Source organism: Herpailurus yagouaroundi, unplaced genomic scaffold, assembly GCF_014898765.1.
Source record: "Herpailurus yagouaroundi ecotype Mexico unplaced genomic scaffold, PumYag 140, whole genome shotgun sequence".
NCBI classification, from domain to species: Eukaryota; Metazoa; Chordata; class Mammalia; order Carnivora; family Felidae; genus Herpailurus; species Herpailurus yagouaroundi.
The window spans coordinates 23,236,485-23,259,328 of NW_024412395.1; positions in this window are offsets into that span (position 1 = coordinate 23,236,485).

Sequence of the window (22,844 nt, forward strand, 5' to 3'; positions counted from 1 at the left end):
AGGATATGTGTCCTATTTTGTTTATCAACTAGTCTTTCCCCAGCCTGAGAGCTTCGTAGGTGTTAAATACTTATTCAATCAATTCAAACATAAATCAAAGGTCAAAGTCTCAGAAATTACACTTATGATAAGTGATTTAAATGACTTCATATTTATTATGTTATATTCAATTTGTGCATTTAAAATATCAATATATCTATATCTACCAATATGTTTATATGAGAATTAGCTTTTTTTCAGAAAGAAACAATCAACCATGGGTCTTGCCACTTAAAATCAGAATGTTTGAGAACCTATAATAAGTATAAGGGTACACATTCTCTCACCCAAAGTGCAGAATGTAGTCATTCCACAGAAGCTTGGATTCTAAGAGGTCTGCTATCTGAGCCAGGCAAGTCAGTGAACCAACTTCTTGGAGCATGTGGTCTATTCAATGTGTGTTGATTTTTCCAGAATAGAGATTCCACTAGCTGTACTGATAACCTATTTTAGTGTCTAATTTTCCTGGCCATGAAGAAATCCCTTTGTATGTCTAGAACAAATGTCTTAGTACAATTTAGGCCCATTTTTCCCTTGTTTAGCTCTCTGTAAAGGTATGTCACTATTGATCAACTATTTCCTCCTCTTCCTTCTCTGCCTGGATTGTGAGAAGATTTAGAAATTGCCATGTAGTTAACAAGCACTAAAGAACCTGCCTGGACCATCTGTGCTTATTTAATATCTGTTTTAAAAAATCCTAGCTGAAGAGAAAGAAAATATGGTAGTGTTTCAAAATGATGGAAGTAAAATACGTATGTAGTGACTATGTTCAAAATACTGGCCTTACGAAAAATTGTTATTATAATTAGTGTCAATGGTGATAGACAACCTTTTTGCAACTCTCTCTGAGAAACATCTGTGAAATATGTCCTGGAAACAGCCTGGCTACTGACTAACTGTCAAACACAGACTCAAATACCTGTAGCCCTCAAATACAGAATTCTGCCTTCCTGAGTGTTTTTTCCTTCCTTTCTGAAACATGTCAAGCAAGCTTGCCACTTATTTTCTTCTTCCTGTCCTCTCTCCCTGACCCAACATGACAGAACCTTAAGGAACACTTTAAGACTCTCTCCTCCGTGAAGACTCTTCTTATTTCTGATCTTTTGTGTTTGTACATTTTTTAATCTTTTGAAATGTTTATTTATTTTTGAGAGAGAGAGAGAGAGAGCAAGCTTGAGTCGGAGAGGAGCAGCAAGAGAGGGAGACACGGAATCCGAAGCAGGCTCCAGGCTCTGAGCTGTCAGCACAGAGCCCGATGCGGGGCTCGAACTCTGGAAGCATGAGATCATGACCTGAGCTAAAGTCAGACGCTCAAACAACAGCCACCCAGGGCCCCTGATCTTTTGTGTTTGCAATCAGACTTTACAAGTTAGCTATAGGTTTGGTTTGTTTTCCAACTGATTCATATGATTTCATCTTCTGTCCCTAGTTATACTGTAAAATTCTTTAGGGCAAAAACACACATTAATCGATTAATAGTCCCTGACAAAATGATTCTTCTTTTAGATCTCCAGGCAGAAGAGAAGAACTTCTGTATATCAAAACATATGCACACATGCACACATACACACAACAGAAATCATTGGAGATTCAGATCCAATATATGAAACAAGTCAGATTTCCTCTGTGTCTATCACTGTTGCCTGCTGGCTTCCCTTAACTTGATATTCTTGAGCTACTCCATTTGTCAGATCTAATTTTGGTAAGCAACAGAGAAATAATGATGGCCTCTTGTATAGGCCACCTCAAGTTTGGCAAGGAACAATGAAAAATGTTGAGTCTTTAACTCCTGCCTCAACCACATGCTGAGAATATTTTAAATCCTCTTCAGCCACACCATGAGCATATTTTATTGGACTTTCTCACATCAGGGCAGTGTTGTCTTCAGCTGGTTGTGCCTGTGAACTCATAACTCCTCGTTTTTTTTAAATTGTTTTAATGTTTATTTACTTTGTGGGGGGGGAGAGACAGAGCTTGAGTTAGAAAGGAGCAGGGAGAGGCAGACACAGAATCTGAACCAAGCTCCAGGCTCTGAAGTTGTCAGCACAGAGCCTGAGGTGGGGCTCGAACCCACGAACCGCGAGATCGTGACCTGAGCCAAAGTCGGACACTTAACTGACTGAGCCACACTGGTGCCCCCATATCTCCTTGTTTTAATTAATTGTTTTGACCATAATCTATTATAAAAAGAAATTTAAAAATAGAACACATTATATTGAGGAGATGAGAAGCAACGCCTCCTGATCCAAACTATGGACATGAGCTTCATAAATTCAGTGTGGTCTTGGGCAGGTTACTTAAACTTTCTGATCTTCAGTTCTGTCATTTCTATAATGGGGATGGTAATAGTACTTATATCCCAGAGTTGTATTAGGAGTAAATAATTTAATGTATATTAAGAAGTTAGAAGAAGACTTGGTACTTAGAAGCACTATGTAACTGTTAGCTAGTAATTACACTAAAATATTTTAAAACAGCTTTAAAAGGCTTAGTGCATTCTCCGTGGGACAAGTGGGCCTGTAAAACACATGGGTTGGTGGATGCCAAGGGTGTATAGACAAGGTGCAAGAGAGGAATAGTGCAAGGAGTGCATCAGTTGCTGAGGGAATCATAAGGCTTTCATAGAAAAGGAGCTAAAGGGGATTTTTGAATGAGGAAAAGGGTTTTTTAACAAGCAAAGCGAAGGAAAGCAATTCCAAGCAAAGGGAACATCTATGCAGTGGAATTTTACTAGGTACAATGCACATAGTACAGACCATTGAGAAGTAGTCTCTGCCTTAAGAAAGCTTATTTGCAGGGAATATGGGACACATAATAAATAATCAATCATAGCTCTGGAGAGAGTGTAATGAAGTCCACGTGAGCACTGATAAGTAGTAAAAAGCCACGTAATTGAAGCTGTCCTTTTCATATCAGCTTTATATTGTGGATATTTCCTCCATTTTGCAAATAAAGAAACTGAAGTATACAAAGATTGAAAAAAAATCTACCCAAGGTCACACAACTAGTTAGTGCAACCTACACTCATCTGTTATGATCCTAAAATTAACAACAAACTATGTTTGGTTATATTTAAACCATATATTAATTGAATTATAATTAAACCATATAATTAACTGCATGAGGGAAATTAGGGTTTGAGGGGTGGTGTCAGGCACATGGTTCCTAAAAGGAATATTTTGAAAAAACAACCCAAACTGAGAGTCAATTTATTTAAAGTGGACTTCTCTTCTCTTCTCTTAAATAAAGCATCTCTGAAGTGGTTGCTTTATCATACGACATATACATTGAGGAGAACGGTAGGTAGGCAGAAAAATATCTACATGTTAACATTGATTAAATTACTCTCTAGGATTGTTTTTAACAGAGCTTGTTAAAATAAAACTAAAACCTTGGCAAACGTTAATCATGCTAGTATAAATTGTTGGTTTGAAGGTTATATCTGAATTGTTTGCCTTGTACATCCTTATGGACAGTCTAGATAAAAAAGGAAATAACATGAGCAAGAGCCAGGAGGCAGAGAAAATTTGCAAGAAAAGGTATGTTATTTTTCTACCAATAACCTCAATCCCATCGACCTTTTCTTCAATTTTAAGCTATTCTGGTCTATTCTGCTTGCTGTTTATTCTCTGTGCTGGTGTGTTTTCATTTCTGCTCTTTTGTTGACTTTTGGCTCCTATTCCACTGAGGTTCATGGATCCCTGGCTACCTTCTCCCTGACTTCTAACAGGAGGCTGGGTCTTCATATACAAAACTGAGTGAGAACACTAACCCAGTTATCCAAATAGTTTGGATAAAAGCATTTACGCATCTGAACTATCCATCTAATTGATTCTTTTTTCCACTTTACTTATCGCCTCTGTCCTATGAATACTGTCAGTCACATTCCAGCTGAAGCCATAATTATGCCCATGAATGTTCACTCCATTCAGTCAAACAATCAATTTAACTGACTTTTCCCCCTCCGCTGACTTGGCTGGTCAGTGGGAGTGACAGATTAGTTGTTTCAGAGTCTTATAGAAATGGCCTTCGAATTTATGTTAAAAAAACATGTCGTAAGCTAGTTCTGGGTGTTCTCTAATGCTTCTTGCATCCTGTGCAGTTATTAAAGGCTCTCTCCATGAGTGAGTGGCAGAACAGCTTTAAAACAATTACAAGCATTTAAAAAGTAATTACCAGGGAATTCTAATGCAAACAAAATATCTATTTTGACTACCATGAACAACTCTGCGCAAATATTTCTCCCTCTCCCATTCTCTCTCTCTCTGTCACAGATGTAGCTATCCATTTCACAGAAGATTTAATTACAAATTTGTCTTCCTTATCTTCTGGGCCCACACTGCTGCTTGAGAAAAAATAGAAATAATACAAGTACTGGTGGCAGAAGAGTTAAGAATCCAGAGAGGCTGAGAATAAAGATTTAAGGTTAGGAAGGATTATTATTATTTTTTTAATAGCACACATGGCCTTGTAATCATTAACCTAAAAATGTGTTATTTATAATTCATCAGTAATTAACATATTCTGAGAGAAAAAGTCAAATCCTCATAATATCATACACTTCCATTTGTTGCTTTATAAGAAATATTCTTTAAATAAATGACATTTTGGATATAGTTTTTTGTTTGACTTATTGTTTGTTTTTGTGTTTGTTTGTTTTGTTTTGCTTTGTTGTGTTTCCTTTCTCTTACTGAAGTAAATGATACCACCACCTTTTGATACATATTTCTATACATACAAGTTTGCAAATATATCTGATACATATGCCGTTTTCTCAAATTCTATACTTTTGTGGAAAATAATTCTAAGACATGGGATTTTATGCATTTGTTAAATTCGTGTGAACACTTCTCCAAGAATACTACAATCCTCTGAACCTCTTTTACATAGTACAGTAGCCTTTAGCCACACGTGCCTTTGAGCACTTAAAATGTGGCTAGTCTGAATTGAGATGTGTTGCAAGAGTTAGTTAAAAGGAAAAAAAAATTGCAAATCATCTCATTAGTAATTTGCATAATGATCACCTGTTGAAATGATATTTTGGATTGAGTGGGTTAAATAAAATGTATTATTAAATTTAAATCCACCTTTGCCTTTTTGCTTTGTCATATGAAACTAGAAAATTTTAAATTTTCTATGTGACTTGCACTGTATTTCCATCTGCTAGCACTGGTCTAGATAAAGAAGGGCTGCCTCATGAGTCTATAAAGGCACTGAGAGAAGAGACTAGTCTATCTGTAAGATCTTTGGCCTCAGTGGAGACGGAAGCTGGCTCTTTGGGAGGAACGAAACTGCTTACTGACTGACTGCATTCTTAATTGGAATTAGAAGCCTTCTTAAGTCCCCAGTGGTGCCCACTGGCTAAATTTATGGCAGAAAACTAGTGCCATTTCAGCTACAGGGAAAATAGGGTCGGACGCAGTAGAGGAAGAAGAGAAGACAAGAGAAGGAAGGCCAAAACATCGATAGAACTTCATCATTAAACAAACAAACAAACAAACAAACAGTTGCCTAGTTTGGTACCATTTAAGTAGAACAAAGACAGCTAAGTAACTTGATAAATTATGTACTTCCTGCCAAGAAGCAATCTATATTTCCATTTGTTTTCCTGGTCAGGACCCACTGAGGCAATTTTGTGATTTAGCATAAGCTAGTCTTGTGTTTTTGTAGCACATTTTTTTGGAAATGTTGGTTTTCTTGGCAAGACTTTCCTCCCATTGATACCTTAATAATAGAAGGCTTTCCGTCGCTATGTTTTTCTTTTTTCCCCTATTTGCCAGGGCTAGAGCTATACTCCTTGAGAATAAGTTATTCAGCAGTGAATCGTCTCAGTATAAGAGTTAATGTCCTGGGAGAGAGTTTACCACCCACACAATACAACAAAAAGTACTCATGGAGTAGAAGACCAATAGAATAATATATAAAAGGAAGTTTGCTGTTACAATCATAGAACTTTACTTTAAAATATCTCATCCAAAAATAGGCAGAAAATTACCATATCCAATCAGTCAAATTGAAAGCCTGGCTCCTGTCTAACAGTTCCTTGTTTGGGGACCACCTTCCATTCTTTTGAAACACATGGGAGCATGGTTGTCATGAAAATGTAATGCTTCTCCTTGAAATGCTAATCCTTGTTGCCACTTTATCATCCCAATGAACCTGAACCCTCTAATGGGGGAATTTTATTAAGATAATAGCATTCTTTGTGGTGTTTGGAGAGATGATCTCCTCGGAAATAGATAAAACTCTAAGTCATTCCCAAGCATCACAATACCTTTGCTATGAGTCAGGCAATGACACATGTGATCAAATAAATGCAGGAATAAAAGCCAACAAACAGGATTATTGCTGCTTCTGCATGTAGATTGAGACTATCCTGATAAATTCAATAAGCAGCACTTTCACATGATTATAACATAGGGAGATTCTTTTTAAACAATTACTTTTACTGGTTTATTATAAGGGACACTATTTAAGAACAGCCAAATGGAAGAGATATATAGGATAAGTAGGGGGGGGTGCAGGGAGAGGCATAGGACTTCCAAGCTCTCTCTGGGTACATCACTCTCCCAGGGCTTCAATGTGCTCACCAACCCAGAAGCCTCAGAAGATAAATGTAGCACTTTAAAAAATATTATTATATACTTTATGTCTAGCTTAGCAATATTTTAAATCACTTTTTAAATCAGAATCTATCACTATCTTCCATATATCCATACTATCTTTGGTTTCAATCTACGTACCTTTCTTTCTTTTTTTTTTTTTAATTTTTTTTTCAACGTTTATTTATTTTTTGGGGGACAGAGAGAGACAGAGCATGAACGGGGGAGAGGCAGAGAGAGAGGGAGACACAGAATCGGAAACAGGCTCCAGGCTCCTAGCCATCAGCCCAGAGCCCGACGCGGGGCTCGAACTCACGGACCGCGAGATCGTGACCTGGCTGAAGTCGGACGCTTAACCGACTGCGCCACCCAGGCGCCCCAATCTACGTACCTTTCTAAGGGGCAGTCAGTATAACCTCCAAGTACTCGAACTTCAGGACCATCTTTGTCCTAACAGAAAGTGCATGCATCTCATCCTTTATCTTCTGAAATGTAACTTTTCATGTTGAGACTCAACTCTAGGAGGTTATACTTTTCCCCCCGTCTGGATTAGGAGATTATTTTTTATGCTTAGAACCCTGCATAGATTCCTATTGTGGTCTTTACTACACTGAATGTGAAGTTATCTTTCTATCTGGGTATCACTTGAACTAAGTTTCCCTTAAAGTAGGGACCATCTGACTACATCACCAGTACGTAGGACACTGCTTAGAATATAGAAAGTGATTAGTGTCTCATGGAACTTTTTACAAACAAATACTGGGCAAATTAGATTTGGGCCTCAGCAGGAAATTCTCCCATGCTCTTATTCCTAGTGCTTTCTATTGTGCTTCCAATAAAGCACTCAGCAGAAGTGCTTCATATGTGCATAAAATGTATGCCAGTGGAACAAATGAACTTGGGAGTATAGGAAAGAGAAAGAAACTGTTTACGTAGTGCTGAGGAGTTCTAATTAAGCATCTAATGAGCATTTAGTCCCAGAGTAAGCATGAGATGGAAGATCCACATTTGTGATTCTGGGGTTTGCCTCAGTTTGCGCTTGCCTTCCAGAAAGTGAACATCCTGCTGTCCAGATTCTGCTTTTCAAATATCTATTTATCCACCTACCGTCTAATCTATCCGAGATAAAGACCAATAAGAACCCCCCACAAGAAACAATGGTCTAATCCCACAGATAGGAAAAACTTGCTGGCCATAAGTAATGAAGAATGGTATTCTGATGCCCAATGTGTTATGTTGTTATGAAAAATTTAAGGGATAACCAAGAGTAATTGAAATGCACAAACTCCCTCTATTTCTTCATAGTAATTAAGAGCACGAACTTTCTGTATCAGATAGATCTGGAGTTGACTGACACTTGGTTCTGTCACAGATTAGCAGTTAAATTGAAAACAAAGTTAATGTCTTTAAGCTCTAGTTTTCCTGTCTGCAAAATGAGATAATAATAGAGTTGTTGGGAAATCCGCTGAAGAATTATTTACAGAGAACAGATCATTCTCAAGATCTTACGAAGCATTCTACCATATGGTAGGCATAATAATGGCAATGCATTTAGCTAGTAGTATTATTATTCTTATTTCTAATTGTTTTGCTGTCCTGCTGTCCTGACTTGCTACCCTTGAAACACACCAAGCCATTCTTTCCCTGGTGATCACCTTTCTGCAAAGCCCCATTACCTCAGAATGACAGTAATTTTCTCAAGTCTACATTATGAATAAATAGAATATTCTGATAATTGTGTTTAAATTCAAACAGGGGATTTTGACTTTTGTAGTTATTAAGCATTCTCAATATAAAAAAGTGATTAAATGTCATCTGTATATCCTTCATTTCATATTCTTCATAGTAAGAATTTTTAAAATTATTTTTAAAATAATTTCTTTCTAAAATTCAGCAAATAAATAAATGAACAAACACCCATCATTAAATTTCTCAACTTTTGGCTAACTGGAATATGAAACACATTTCATAATCACTTTAGAATTTGTACATTATTGATCTGTAGGAATCAACACAAGAAAAGCATATCTATGAAGTAGACTTAGAAGGAGAAAAATGTTATTTTTTATTTAAACCTTATATTAGTTATTTATGTAGTTCTTCACTATACTCAGAATAAGGACATTAATTTATTTCTCATTTATGAAATGTTAATATTTTTTTAAACTTGAAATTTAACACTGGATGTAATAATGTATAAAATGTATTTGTAGATTAACTATATTTGAAAATTCTTAATTATAATTTTAAATCGAGTAAATGGTCATTAAGCTGGGTAATGGCCATTTACAGAGGAATTGGTGATTGATACACAGTCATATAAAGTTGCCATGTCCAATACTGCTCTAATAAGAGATTTATCTTGGATCTGTGTTTCTAAAATTAATGATTAATTAGTTTAATTTAGCATAATACCTCATGGAGGACCTGTCTTCTGTTCTTAATTTTTTTTTTTTTTAGAGAGCAGCATTAGCACAGGGAAGAACTATTCAAGATTCAGTTTCCTGCAAATTCCCAGTAGCAATCATCTCTTATTCGCAATATTTCTAGTGCACATATTAGTTACTTTCCAATTCCAGAGACATTTTGACATATTGGCATTATCCCTTGCTGAACATGTGAAATTAACATAACATTTTTTTCATATCTTTTGGGGAAAAGTTATCTTTCATCTAAAAGATCAGACATTTAGTTGAATGACATTCTACCTTACAGTCCAAAATGAACCCAATTTGAAGGTCAATTTCTTGCTTTATTTGTTAATAACAAGATAACTCATCCAGTTTATGGTCGAATCATTGATTTGAATCTTAATTATAGTTCTTCCAATTGGTTCACATTGATAACATCTCATTTGCAAGAATCACCACCTGTAGAGGATTTGTCAGATGTTTCCATTCATGCTCCTCAACTGTGTGGATGTCCTAATATCACAAGGGAAAGGTAACTCCCAGGTTGAGGTTTACATGAAGTCATACTGACCCAGGTGCTAATTAAAAATTAAAAATTTCTTCATTCTAACACCAGTATTAGTTCTAATACTGAATATAAATTTTTGAATACAGAACAATGAAATCTACATGTAAAATATTTTACAATATTTACTAACATTTAGATACTATTATTTACTAATCATTCTGTTAGGAACAAAGACGGAACTGCTGAAGTCAGTGGGTAGATCTCCATATTGAGCAATATCCACCACCAAAGATGTTGAACATGTAACTAAGTGACCATCTATATTGGATTGTGTATTTTCAGTTCTGGATTATGGGCAACATACAAATTGGTTGAAAATATCAGATATCTGGAGGAAAAGCTGTCTGAATCAACAAGGCAAAGTGTCCTGCTCAGGTAAAATAACAACAACATTGGAAGTTGAGGAGAGTGATGCCTATTTTAGTAAGTGCAGGGAAAATAAATGTTTATAATGTAAACTACCCACAGCTTCCCATAGACTGGGATAATCGCGTTTTGAAAAGTGAGGGGTACAGCCAAGGAAAGCATGAGCGTAAGTAATAAGGAGAATTAGGACTTAAGTGGGACCTGCTCCCTGGGTGTTACGGAAGTTTAATGCAAACAACCAGGAAGCTGGAGAACCCGAGAGTAAACACAGCCTTCCGTCTGAATCATTTTCCTTCACAGCACCTTCTCCATTGCTTCGGTAAATGTGCACACAGCTCAAAGCCTTTGCTTTGAATCTCTGTGGAATCAGCCTTGCCTAAAACAGTTGTGGTTCTTGGAACAGCCGTATCAGCCTCACATGGGAGTTTGTTCCCCAGGCAATATCTCAGATCACACCCCAGACTGACTGATTCAAACCTGCAGATATGGGGAGAAAAATACCCTGCAGATAAACTGCACGCCCACGTGACTCACATTTCCATAAAAATCCAAGAGGCACAGTCCTGAAATTATTTTTAGTTCAAATATGAATAAGTGACATCTGCCTTCTCCTTGTTTCACTTACCTGTCTCTCTTCCTAGCATGCCCTCCTAAATCCCAGTTTTGGCTCCAGATCCCAACATCTTGTATAAGCTTTCCTCTAGCACTAGGTTTCAGGAAATCCTCTTTCTTAGGAATCCATATAAATTTTCATTTGATACTTCTACATTAATTTCTATTCATGCTTTTTTTTTTTTAAATATAATGTTTATGTACATGTATATCTTCAGCATTCAGCAGTATACTTATCTTGGTTTTATTTATTTGTTGTAAGTACTCATTTACAGTAGAAACATTCTAGATTTTGGGACTGTGCTCAAAGATGAGCCAAACATGTAATTTTCCCTGTAACAAACAAACAAAAAGTTGGAAGTTTTCAAACATGAATGTGGAGCAGGGAAGTAAGAGGGAAGTCTCATGCAAATGTGGGGATTGGGCCAGATTATCTATTCTGATTTTCTTCTGTGTGGCTTCCCTTTTCTATGGGGAGCAAAAGGCTAAAAATAAAATGTTTCCAATTCATTTTTGGCTGGTGATCCAAGTTTGGTTCAGGTCCCATATCAGATACAATCGTTGAGATTTGACATTTCAATTCAGATAACAGGTATTGAGCATGTGTTTTATCAATTTGGATTATAGTAAATATGGTATGGTTCTGGAGCCAAACACTGTCTCTGAGGCTTGCTGATTTACAAAAATGGCTCCTTGATAGTAGAAAATGTGGCATGATTTGGGACCCTGAAGCTATAGTGGCAGCATCCCCAATTTTGCACATGAGGTTTCCTGAGTGGAGCACAGTGATTCTGTCCTGGAACTAGTTACTGCAGCTAATTTAGCACTCAGACTAAGGCCATCCTTAGTATTATGTATTTATATACATAACATGGGATGTCCCCTGATCTGAGAACCAGCTTCCCTATCAGAAGCAGCTCCTTTGACAGCCTGGTTCTGTAGTATAGATTTGAGAGTAGATTCTGGAAGCTCATCCTACAGATTTTTATTCAATCATCTTAAGTCTATAAGCCATCTGACATGCTGTAATAAATCCTTTTATTCAAATTATCTAAAGTGGAGGGGCACCTGGCTGGTTCAGCACATGACTCCTGATCTTGGGGTTGTGAGTGGAAGTTCAACGTTGAATGTAGAGATAACTTAAAAAAAATCTTAAAACAAAATTCTCTAAAGTGTAATCTGTTCCCTGCAGAACAACTGACCAATATGAAACTCTGAAGAGAATATACAGAACACACACAACATATTAAAGGCTATTTTTAAATATAAATCAAGTAATTGAGTCGAATAATATATGACCCTGATAAATAAGTCTCACCACTGTGATTTCTTTTTCATTCCTAGTTAATTTCTTTCTTTCTCCCCATTCCTCATTTGTTGTCTTTCCTTTCAGAGAAGAGGTAAGATTAGACTATACATTCAGCTATAATAGCTGGGAGGAAATGTTTTCTTGAAATGCAATGTCCTATTTCTAATTTGCATTGTTTGATTTCTCATTATGGTGCAATGATCTTAATTCAAATCAAACTCGTTTTCCATTTTATCCTCAAGTGTACACTCTCTTACATTTTTTCTTTTCCCAAAGCAAAAAAATGAAACAAACAAAATAACTTATTGCCAAACATCCTTCTTTTTCTCCCTCATCCCCTTTTCTTTGGAATTCAAATAATTATTCAATTTATATAAGCAAAACCAAAACAAAACAATTTACCCACTTCTGCCACCCTTCACCATTCACCTATTTACAACCATCAGTCTGTTTTCTGTATTTATGAGCTTGTTGTTTTTTGGTTTTGGTTTTGTTTGTTTTAGGTTCTGCACATAAGAGAAGTCATATGGTGCTTATCTTTCTCTGACTTAATTCACTTTGCATAATTTCTTTGATGCCTTCAAGGTCCATCCATGTTGGACATGGCACAAATGGCAATATTTAATTCTTTTTCATAAATGAGTAATATTCCATTGTGATATATTCATTCCTCCATTGATGGACACTTAGATTATTTACCTAACTTGGCTATTATAAATAATACTGCAATGAACATGGGGGTGCATGTATCTTATTGAGTGAATGTTTTTATTTTCTTTGGATAAATACCCAGAAGTGGAATGGTAGTTTAATTTTTATTTTTTTGTGTATACTCCATACTGTTTTCCATACTGGCTGCACCACTTTTTGTTTGCATCCTTACCAACACTTGTTATTTCTTATCTTTTTGATAAGAGCCATTCTAACAGATGTTAGGTGACATCTCATTGTGCTTTGATTTGCATTTCCCCGATGATTAATGATGTTAACATCTTTTCATGTACCTATTGGCCCTCTGTATGTCTTGGGAAAATGTTTTCTTAAAATCTTTTACCCATTTTTTAGATCAGATTGGGTTTTTTTGTGATTAAGTTGTCCTTTTTTTTTTAAGTTTATTTATTTATTTAGAGACAGAGAGAATAAGTATGTGCAAGTGAGGGAAAAGCAGAGAGAACAGGAGAGACAGAGAATCCCAAGCAGGCTCCACGCTGTCAGCACAGAGCCCAATGTGGGACTTGAACTCACAAACCATGAGATCATGACGTGAGCTGAAATCAAGAGTCGGACACTTAACCAACTGAGCTACCCAGGTGCCCCAATATATAAGTTTTTTATATTTTTGGGATATTAACCCCTTAGCAAACATATTATTTGCAACTATTTTCTCACATTCAGTAGGCTGCCTTTTCATTTTCTTGGTGGTTTCCTTTGCTGTGCAGAAGTCCTTAGTTTGATGTAGTCCCACTTATTTACTTTTGCTTTTGCTACTTTTGCTTTTGGTGACATATTAAAAAAAAAACTATCACCAAGGCCTATGTCAAGGAGCTTACTGCCTATGTTTTCTTCTAGAAGTTTTACAGGTTTAGTTCTCACATTCAAATCTTTAATCCATTGTTAGTTAATTTTTGTGTATGGTACACCATCCATCATATGTGGTCCACTTTCATTCTTTTGTATATGGCTGTCCAATTTTTCCAATACTATTTATTGAAAAGACTGTCTGTTCCCCTTTATCATATATTAATTGACCATATAGGTGTAGGTTTATTTCTGGGCTTCCTATTCTATTCCATTGACCTATGTGTTTATGACAATACCATGCTGTTTTAATTATTATAGTTTTGTAATATAGTTTGAAATCAGGATGTAACATTGTTCTTTCACAAGATTGCTTTTGTATTTGGGATCTTGTGTGGTTCCATTTAAATTTTAGGATTATTTATTTTTTTCTTTAAAAATTTTTGAATGCTTATTTTTATTTATTTTTATTATTTTATTATTTTATTTTAAATTAATTTTTGAGAGAGACAGACAGAGCATGAACAAGGGAGGGGAAGAAAGAGAGGGAGACACAGAATTAGAAGCAGGCACCAAGTTCTGAGCTGTCAGCACACAGACATATGCAGGGCTCGAATACACAAACTGTGAGATCATGACCTGGGCCAAAGTTGGATGCTTAACCAACTGAGCCACATGGGCTCTCCAGGATTGTTCATTCCAATTGTTGTGAAAAATACCATTGAAATTTTGATAGTAATAGCTTTGAATCTGTTTATTGCTTCATGTTGTATGGACATTTTAACAATATTAATTCCATGAGCATGGGATATCTTTCCACTTATTTGTGTGTTCTTCAGTTTCTTTCATCAATGTCTTAGAGTTTTCAGAGTATAGGTCTTTCACCTCCTTGGTTTAATTTATCCTTAGGTATCTTATTCTTTGGATCTATTGTAAGTGACATTGTTTTTTAAAATTATCTTTCTGGTAGTTGACTATTAGTGTAAAGAGATACAACAGATTTTTATGTATTGATTTTGTAAAACATAGCATGTAAAAAACCCCACCATGTTTATGTACATTTGTATCTTTAGCATTCAGCACTGTGCTTGTCATATAATTGATAATTTGTAGAATTTTATGGATTACAAAAATCTAGATGATCTAGAAGCGATATGGTCAAAAATAGCAAATTATCATAAAGGTGGGATTAAAATGACAAAGAGGTCTATTGCAAATACTAACTCAATCAACATTGTTAGCAAATTATGTCATAATACTAATGGTTATTTTGTTTTCATTTCCAATGATATAGGTAATTGTTCACAGGCACTTTAAACTTGCATATGAACTAATAAGAACTCCAAAAATTAGATTAAATTTCAATTCTTTCATAATCTTTATTTTTCATATTTGAAGTAAAAAGGAAATTGTACTTAAAAATAAATAGATAAAACCATGTATGTCTGAAACAGAAATAACTTGCATTTAATTAATATATATATATATATATATATATATATATATATATATATATATATCCCTTCTTTTCTCATTTGGTTTCCTATAACCCTTACAGTAGTTAAAATCTCTCTTCTGAAACTGCATACCCCTCACAAAATTAAGTTCTTTAGTAACTGAAAACTTGGATATGGAATAACTTACATCTATGTTACAAATTTTACTTTAAATAGCATGTGAGCTTATGCACAGAATATTATAAAATGTCAAATTCCCTCTTGAGAATTTTTTCTCAGGAAAGTAGTTATATTAAAGCAAAATATTCATTTAAAAGGACCAGCCTTTGGATTAAAAGTGACTTTTATTATTGTTTTCTTCATTTTTAGTCTCTACAATAAATGACTATTTCTTTTTTAATAACATGTTTTAAATGAAATGCAAGAAAAAGTATTATCTAAACACCAGGAAATATTCATTAGACTACACAATGTACAATAAAGACATAGCTTTGAGCTATGGCTACACAGTCTATGAATGTGATTATTTTGCCTCTTTAATGGCAAACTCAGTCAGATAAATGTCAAATTAGTAGGCACTTTGTCAAGCCATGTCAAATCTACCCAGTTTGACTTATTTTTACTCTATTTGGTTAGACAGCATTTTTACCTTAGTTCCAAAATTATTTAAAGGCACAGGGTGAAAAAAAAAAAAAGTAGTACCAAAAGACTTATATGAATACTGTTCTCTCACTTACTTTTCCCACCCTGCATTCTGTTTTAATCTTTGATGGTTATTGCAATAATTTTAAAGTGTTTGCTGGGGCGCCTGGGCAGCTTAGTTGATTAAACTTCTGACTTCGGCTCAGTCATGATCTCGGTTTGTGGGTCCAGGCCCTGCATCAGGCTCTGTGCTGACAGCTCAGAGCCTGGGGCCTGCTTTGGTTTCTGTGTCTCCCTCTCTCTTTCTGCCCCTTCTCTGCTCCGCTTGTGCTCTGTCTCTCAAAAACAAATAAACATTAACAAAATAAATAAATAAAAATTAAAAAAAAAACGAAGTATTCGCTTATACTACTGTTCCCCAACTTGAATAAAAACCCCTGCTACATAATCCCACCTACATTTTGATATCCCACCTACATTTTTCTTCTTCCTCGTGCTCATTTAGTTTCTCTATGGTTTTATATAATCAAACCTCTACCTCATGTTCCATTTACTTTTAATGTTATCATATTAGCTTCCTACTATGTAAGCTGAAAATATTAGCACCGTTTCATTTCCTCGCTTCCTTTCATTTGCTAGTTTTTATTGAGATAGACCTGTTCTTTTTCATTTTCAAAGTGTATGTATATTTAATTTTTTTTGCCATGTCTATGTTTCTTTCGATCCAACTTTTTAGAGTTTGTCTAGCTTATCAGTATTTATAAAAACTAGCTTTTGGATTTGTTTGACCATCTGCATGGTGTTGTTTTCTGTTTTCTTAGCATTCTTCCATTTGTTGGTAGTAATTCGGATTTTAGCTTTTAGTTGTGTTCTATTTACTATAAAATCTTTCCTTCCTTCCGGGTCAAGTGTTATATAGTTTATATAGTCTTTCTCACTTATTCTGCTGTTGATGCTTTGATATCCATTCACATATATGAATACGGATCATGTTATTAACGCTGGAATCATCCCACACAACCCTAATGTGGGGTACCTGGATCTGTACTCTTGATAAATATATCTCTTTATTAAGAAGGTGGGGGAAATGCCATATACATGGGCAGCATTTGATGACTAGCATGAGTTCAGCAGATGGAGAACTAGTCACTCATTGCACTATCTTCTTCCAAAATTCTAGATAAAGAGAGTTTTTTTCTTCGATGTCTATGCCACAGTGGGAACCCCAGTTCTCCATGGTTATCTATATATGCTTAGTGTCACGTCTCTGGATTTTGCTTAGGAGTAAACACCAGGATGCTGGTAGCTCTTACTGGAACTATCAGGGGGAGGGGGAGGGATGGTGAAGGATAGGAGAGGAAGGCCCTGAAGCAGCTGTTTCATAGGCAGCTTTCCAATGAACCTTCCTCTTTTCCAGCCCCTTTTTCACTCCATTATCCTGCACCGTGGACACCAAGACTGAAGTCTTTCTACAGCTCATTCATTGGAGCCCCCTACCACATGATTCTAGGAGGCATATCATTAATCTTATTCTATTTTTTAATATATTACCAGGCTTCCATCAACTTTTTGCCTTTTTAAGTGTTGAAATACATTCATGGGCCTCTCTTGTTCTTTTTGCTGCTGCTATGGCTTTATTTTGTTTGTTCTCTTCCCATCTGCTATTGTATCTTAAGAATTATATTCAGGGGCACCTGGATGGCTCACTTCGTTGAGCATCCAACTTCAGCTCAGGTAACGATCTCATGGCTTGTGGGTTCGAGCCCCACGTCGGGCTCTGTGTTGACAGCTTGGAGCCAGGAGCCTGCTTCGAATTCTCTGGCCCTCTCTTGCTCTGCTCCTCTCCTACTCATGTTCTGTCTCTCTCAAGAATAAATAAAACATTAAAAAAAAGAATTATGTTCAAATTTATAGTTTAAAATGACTAATCTAGAATGATAGTAAGAATCTAAATGAGATCTAGAACTCCATGGAAAAACTCTTCTACATTCTTAATATATTATGCCATAACTAACAACAACAATATAATAATCTCCATATATACAAAGACTTTGGTTAAGTATGTATTCCCCAAAGTTGGGCTGAGTGGTTTTCCTTCCGTTTCTCCACAGTGCCTCTTTGTATGATTTTCATGTGATCCTTATGCTGATAAAAATGCAAGTTTTTAAAGATCATGTGAAAATATTCCCAGCTGCATCTTAGGGACACTCACTTAAGCATTCTATATTTAGGATATATAAAATGTCTTAGAGTAACACTGTTTTGCACGCATTTGGCATGACAAAGGATTATATGTTTCACACGTTCAAGATCATTTAATGTGGACAACACACCAACTAGTAGGTAAAATATCTGACCTCTTTTTACAAATGAGGAAAGGGAGACTTGGGCTTATTAATAATTGTATCTGTTAAGCTTCTAGTGGCAGGGGCTCTTCAATTCCACAGCTTTGGCAGCTACAAGGAAAAAAAGGTTCTGAGACTGGAGGTGAATCTTGAAAACTTTTAGAGCCAGGCTCAAGGGACAGAAGTGGGGCAGTGGGAGCCTGGCTAGCAGCCACTATCCAGCCAAGTCCCAGAAGGAGAAGCAAGTCTTCATCCAAGTTCACAACAATGTCATGCAGCTGATAACTCATGGCCTGGACACCATCCCACTCCAAATATATTAAAACAGGGCATGCAAACTACTGAGCAAAACAACAGACTGGAGAGATTGACCATACCCAATACTGACTTCTCTGAACATAGGAACTGACACAGACACAAAGACCAATCTAGAAACAAACTATATCAAACTATTCTGAACATACTGCCTCTCTAATTTATACCCACCTCCACCACCCAACACTTCAAAGCTTCCTGCCTTGCCTACATGGCTTAGGCTTCTTAAACATCAAAACAAAACAAACAGAAAAACAAACAAAAACAAAAAACACCAAACAACAAAGAAAAACAAACAAAAAACAGGTATCTGACATTAGACCATCTGTCATATATGCAGATGACTTGCTCTTTTCTGCCACATAACGTATCTAGGCTCAGCTGGGCAGTTTTCATTTGCTCACTCTAGCAATCACCCAGTGATCATGTAAAAACCACAAATGCAAATTTATAATCTCATGACAGATGACAGATCATGATTTTATTTTTAAATATGTATGCATTTCTGAAAATTAATTTACTTGTTTTATCTGAAATTAATCTAAAATTATCTAAAATAATTATACCTGTCATATATTTTGAAGTTAGTCTATCTCCACAATGCTTGTAACAATTTTATGAATTTTGACTCTGTTACAAGAACAAATTTTTTTTTTCTAGCAGAAAAATCTGCTTATACCTTTTAAAATATGCATTTAATCATTCATTCTTAGACTTTTATTACTTCATATTGAGAAAAAGATAATCATAAATTACATTGAAATATGGAATACAATTGGGCAATAAAAAGGAATGAACCACTGATACACAGCAGCTTGGATGGATCTCAAGGGCATTAGGCTCAGGGAGCTAAAGCCAAACTCAAAAGGTCACATAATGCGTAATATCATTTATATTATAATATTGAAACAGCAAAATTAGGAGATGGAAAATGGATTAGTAGCGGCCAAGGATTAGGCATGGTGGGAAGAGGGGTGGTATTATAAAGCCTTAGCACAGGGATCTTCATAGTGATAGTGATGATTAATTTTGCACCTTGATTGTTTTGTGGATTACAGGATAATCTACAGGTGATCACATGACATAGAACTTTATACACATGTAGTACCAATGTCACTTTCGTGCATTATAATTATGTAATATGTAACCACTGGAGGAAAGTCAGTTTTTTTGTTTTTGTTTTTGTTTGTTTTTGTATGGGGCTCTTTTGTACTCTCTTTACAACTTCCTGTGAATCTAAAATTACTCAAATAAAAGAGATATAAAAAATAAAAATCAAAAGGCATTTGAAATAAATATTTAAATAGAAAAAAATGCATTATGTCTAGAAAGAAAAGATTTGCTAGTAAGTTTGCTTGGTACAACTGCTAAAGACACAGCATAGCCCACTGTTTACACAAATGGATTCTTGAGGAAGATCACTTACAAGCTTTATGATTTGGAGAAATTTACTTAACCTGTCTGTTTCTCAGTTTCCTCATCTATAATATTTACTTAATAGTAAATAGTACCTACCTTATAGGGTTGATATGAGGATTGCATGTGCTTCAATTTGCAAGGTATTTAAACAGTGCTAAGAATACCATAAGGGGCTAGTAACATAAAAATACAGACAGTAGTATTGTTACTATAAGGGCTTAAGTAATTTGTATAATGAATATGTATTATCTATTCTAATGTAGATATTCTTCTGAATATCTGCACTTCTTCAGAGGTGTTAAAAAGAAAAAAAGAGTCCCTGACGTCATCCTAGAGTTTAGATTCTAGAAGAAAAGGAAGAAAACAAATTAATAGGTGATAAAATGGCAACTAAAGCTAAAATATAAGAGGGAGTTAAAAAAAAAAAAGCCAGTCCAAGGTTAGAGAGTTGGATGCAGTCCAAGGTTAGAGAGTTAGAGGTCAGGGAAGTGCCTCTAAAGAAAAGACATTTGAGCTGAGATATGAATAAAATGAGGGTAAAATGACTGAGGCAGGAGCACATTTTATGTGTCCTAAGAAGAGCATGGAGTCCAGCATGGGTAACTTGGCATAAAAGGGGATGAATTAATAAAAGAGAGGCGGTCAGCACCAAACCATCGAGGTTTTATAGGTCATGGTATAGACATTGGATTTCATTCTGAAATAGGAAGTCACTGAAGCATCTTGAGCAGGGAAATGAAATGACTTCATCTGCATTTTGAAAGAAACACACTGCATACCGTATCATCAACAGATTGTAAGGGCACAAGAGCAGAAGAAGGTAAATATATTAGTTTTCTATTGCCACTATAAAAATTGCCCAAGTTTGGCATCTGAAAAGAACAAAGTTAATTCTCTCACAGTTCTAGAGACCAGAAGTTCAAAATCAGTTTCATGGGGCTGATATCATGGGGCTACCAGCATTCTTTGGCCTGTGGTATCTTTACTCCCATCAGTTCCCAACTGGTGCTTCCACTGTCTTCTACTTCTTTCTTTGACTTTCTTGCTTCCCTCTTGTAAGAATATTTCTTGTAAAGAAAATTTCTTGTAAGAAACCCAAATTTCAAGGTACTCTCCCCATCTTAAGATCCTTAATTCAATAATATCTGCAAATCCTCTTTTGGTACATAAGGCAGCATTCACATGTTCTAGGAATTAGGACATGGATATCTTTGGCACTATTATTCAGAATACCAAAATACAACTCTTTAAAAGCTATTGTAGAAGTCCAAGTCAAATGTAGGTTGCTTAGGTGAGAATAAAGTGGAGGAGGTGGGGGCATATCCCTGGTAAATTATCTTTGGAATGTGGAGGAGATTTGTTGGTCGATTGGATATAGATGTTTGATGGAGAGTTTCAGAGGAAATCAAGATAATGCTAAAATTATTAACCTGAGCAACTGAGTGAGTCTAAGTGCTATTGAAAGAGAGGGGTGTAATAATCTCTTGAATTGTCAGAATAATAAAAAATGTTGATACAAATAGTGGTAGGGAAAACAAATCAGCAAGTCGATATAATCTTTGCCAGATAAGTAACAATGACTGGAGTCATAATTTGTACCTGCTCTAAGAAAAGACAGCAGAATTGGTGTGAAGTCATTGGTCCAACAAGATCTGGAGCATTTTGGGGGAGAAAGTGGGGAAAGATAAAGAACGACAGTGTGGAAGAGGCAATGAGAAGCATATGAGACAAAACTCTGCCTCTGCTAAGACCCACGTGAGGTAAACAACAGCCATCACTTGAGAGGGATGTATAGGATCAGGGTTCTCGGTTGCGGGTTTCAATTAGAGGAAAAACATGAAGGAATGATAAAAGAAGAGACTGAATATTCTGTGGAGGTCCCCTCCAGAGCAGACAGGAGCAACTCCCCCTATACCCCCCCCCACACACACACTCCTAAAATTTGTTTGAATGCCAAGACTAATTATACCACACATGAACCAAGAGGTTATGAAAGTTTATAGCTCATACAATGGGAACTTTCTGGAGACAGCAGAATAGTCACCCAGATCCTTAACAGCCTAAGTGAAGAGAGAAGAGATGGCATTTGTATATCCTGTGAAAGGGGTCGTCACAGGTGACAGTTCCCAAGTCTGGGCTTAGATTCTCATAGTTTGAGCTTCCGTGCTGGTGCCAATGGGAGTGCCCAGGCTTTCCTAGTGTTTTGTCAGATATGGTGCAAAAGGGGAAGGCGGGGGTGTCAGACCTATCAGCGGTGAAACATTAACAATGAAATTAGACTTTGATTACACTAAGGATATAGGGGATTTTGCTAATGACAGACGATGGGTTCCACAGGGCACAGAGGAACTTTTACTGCCAGGGTCTGATTGGTGGCAGTTTGAGTCAATTTAAGAGATACATAGGCAGAGCCATAAAGATAAGAGTGACCTGAAAAGCCTGAGCTCCTCGTGATAATTGTGGTACATTGGGATGCAGAGCATTTTGAAACTAGTTCTAATTATGGCCTCCATTTGGGAATAATAATAATAATAATAATAATAATAGAAACAACACCTGCCACATAGCCAGTACTATAAAAATGATACTTCTTTTTTCCAAATGTAATTTTTTAATCCTAAACAGCTTACTGAAGTATATATTTTCCTCCTTTCACAGCTGAAGAAATTTAGGATCAGAGAGATTATTTATCCCCACTTTTATTGCTGGTAAATGTCAGCTTTGGGAACCCAAACCAGGAGTGTGTGATTTTAGAGGCTATTCCTTTTCAATCAGGCCAGGCTGCTTTCTTCAGATGGGAGTAGCTAAAATCTACCATATGATTTCACCTAGTAATTTCATTCACTTAGCAGAGAGGCATCTAGGTTGAACAATTTGCTAATATTGATTTGAGTCACCCAGGAAATCCTAGCCTGAAGAACTTGATGTATTTTCAAAACGTTTTTTGTTGCTCTCTGACTGATGCCAAAATATCTGAATTAAAAGTAAAAAACGCAATCACAATCCATCATCTACAGATAGTCTTGTGTCATGTAGCTACTGACTTTGACAACTACCAGATCTACTCTTTGGGTGGGTTCCTCCTCTAATTATACATACAAAGCCAAGAGCTGGTAGTTAATCCTTCACTGCTTTCTATTGAAGGTTCCATTCGGCAGTGATTTATCACATATCAATTTTAATTCTTGTTGAACCAAAACTTGTCATGCACGATTTCTATTCTGTTCTACTTTTTGGTGAA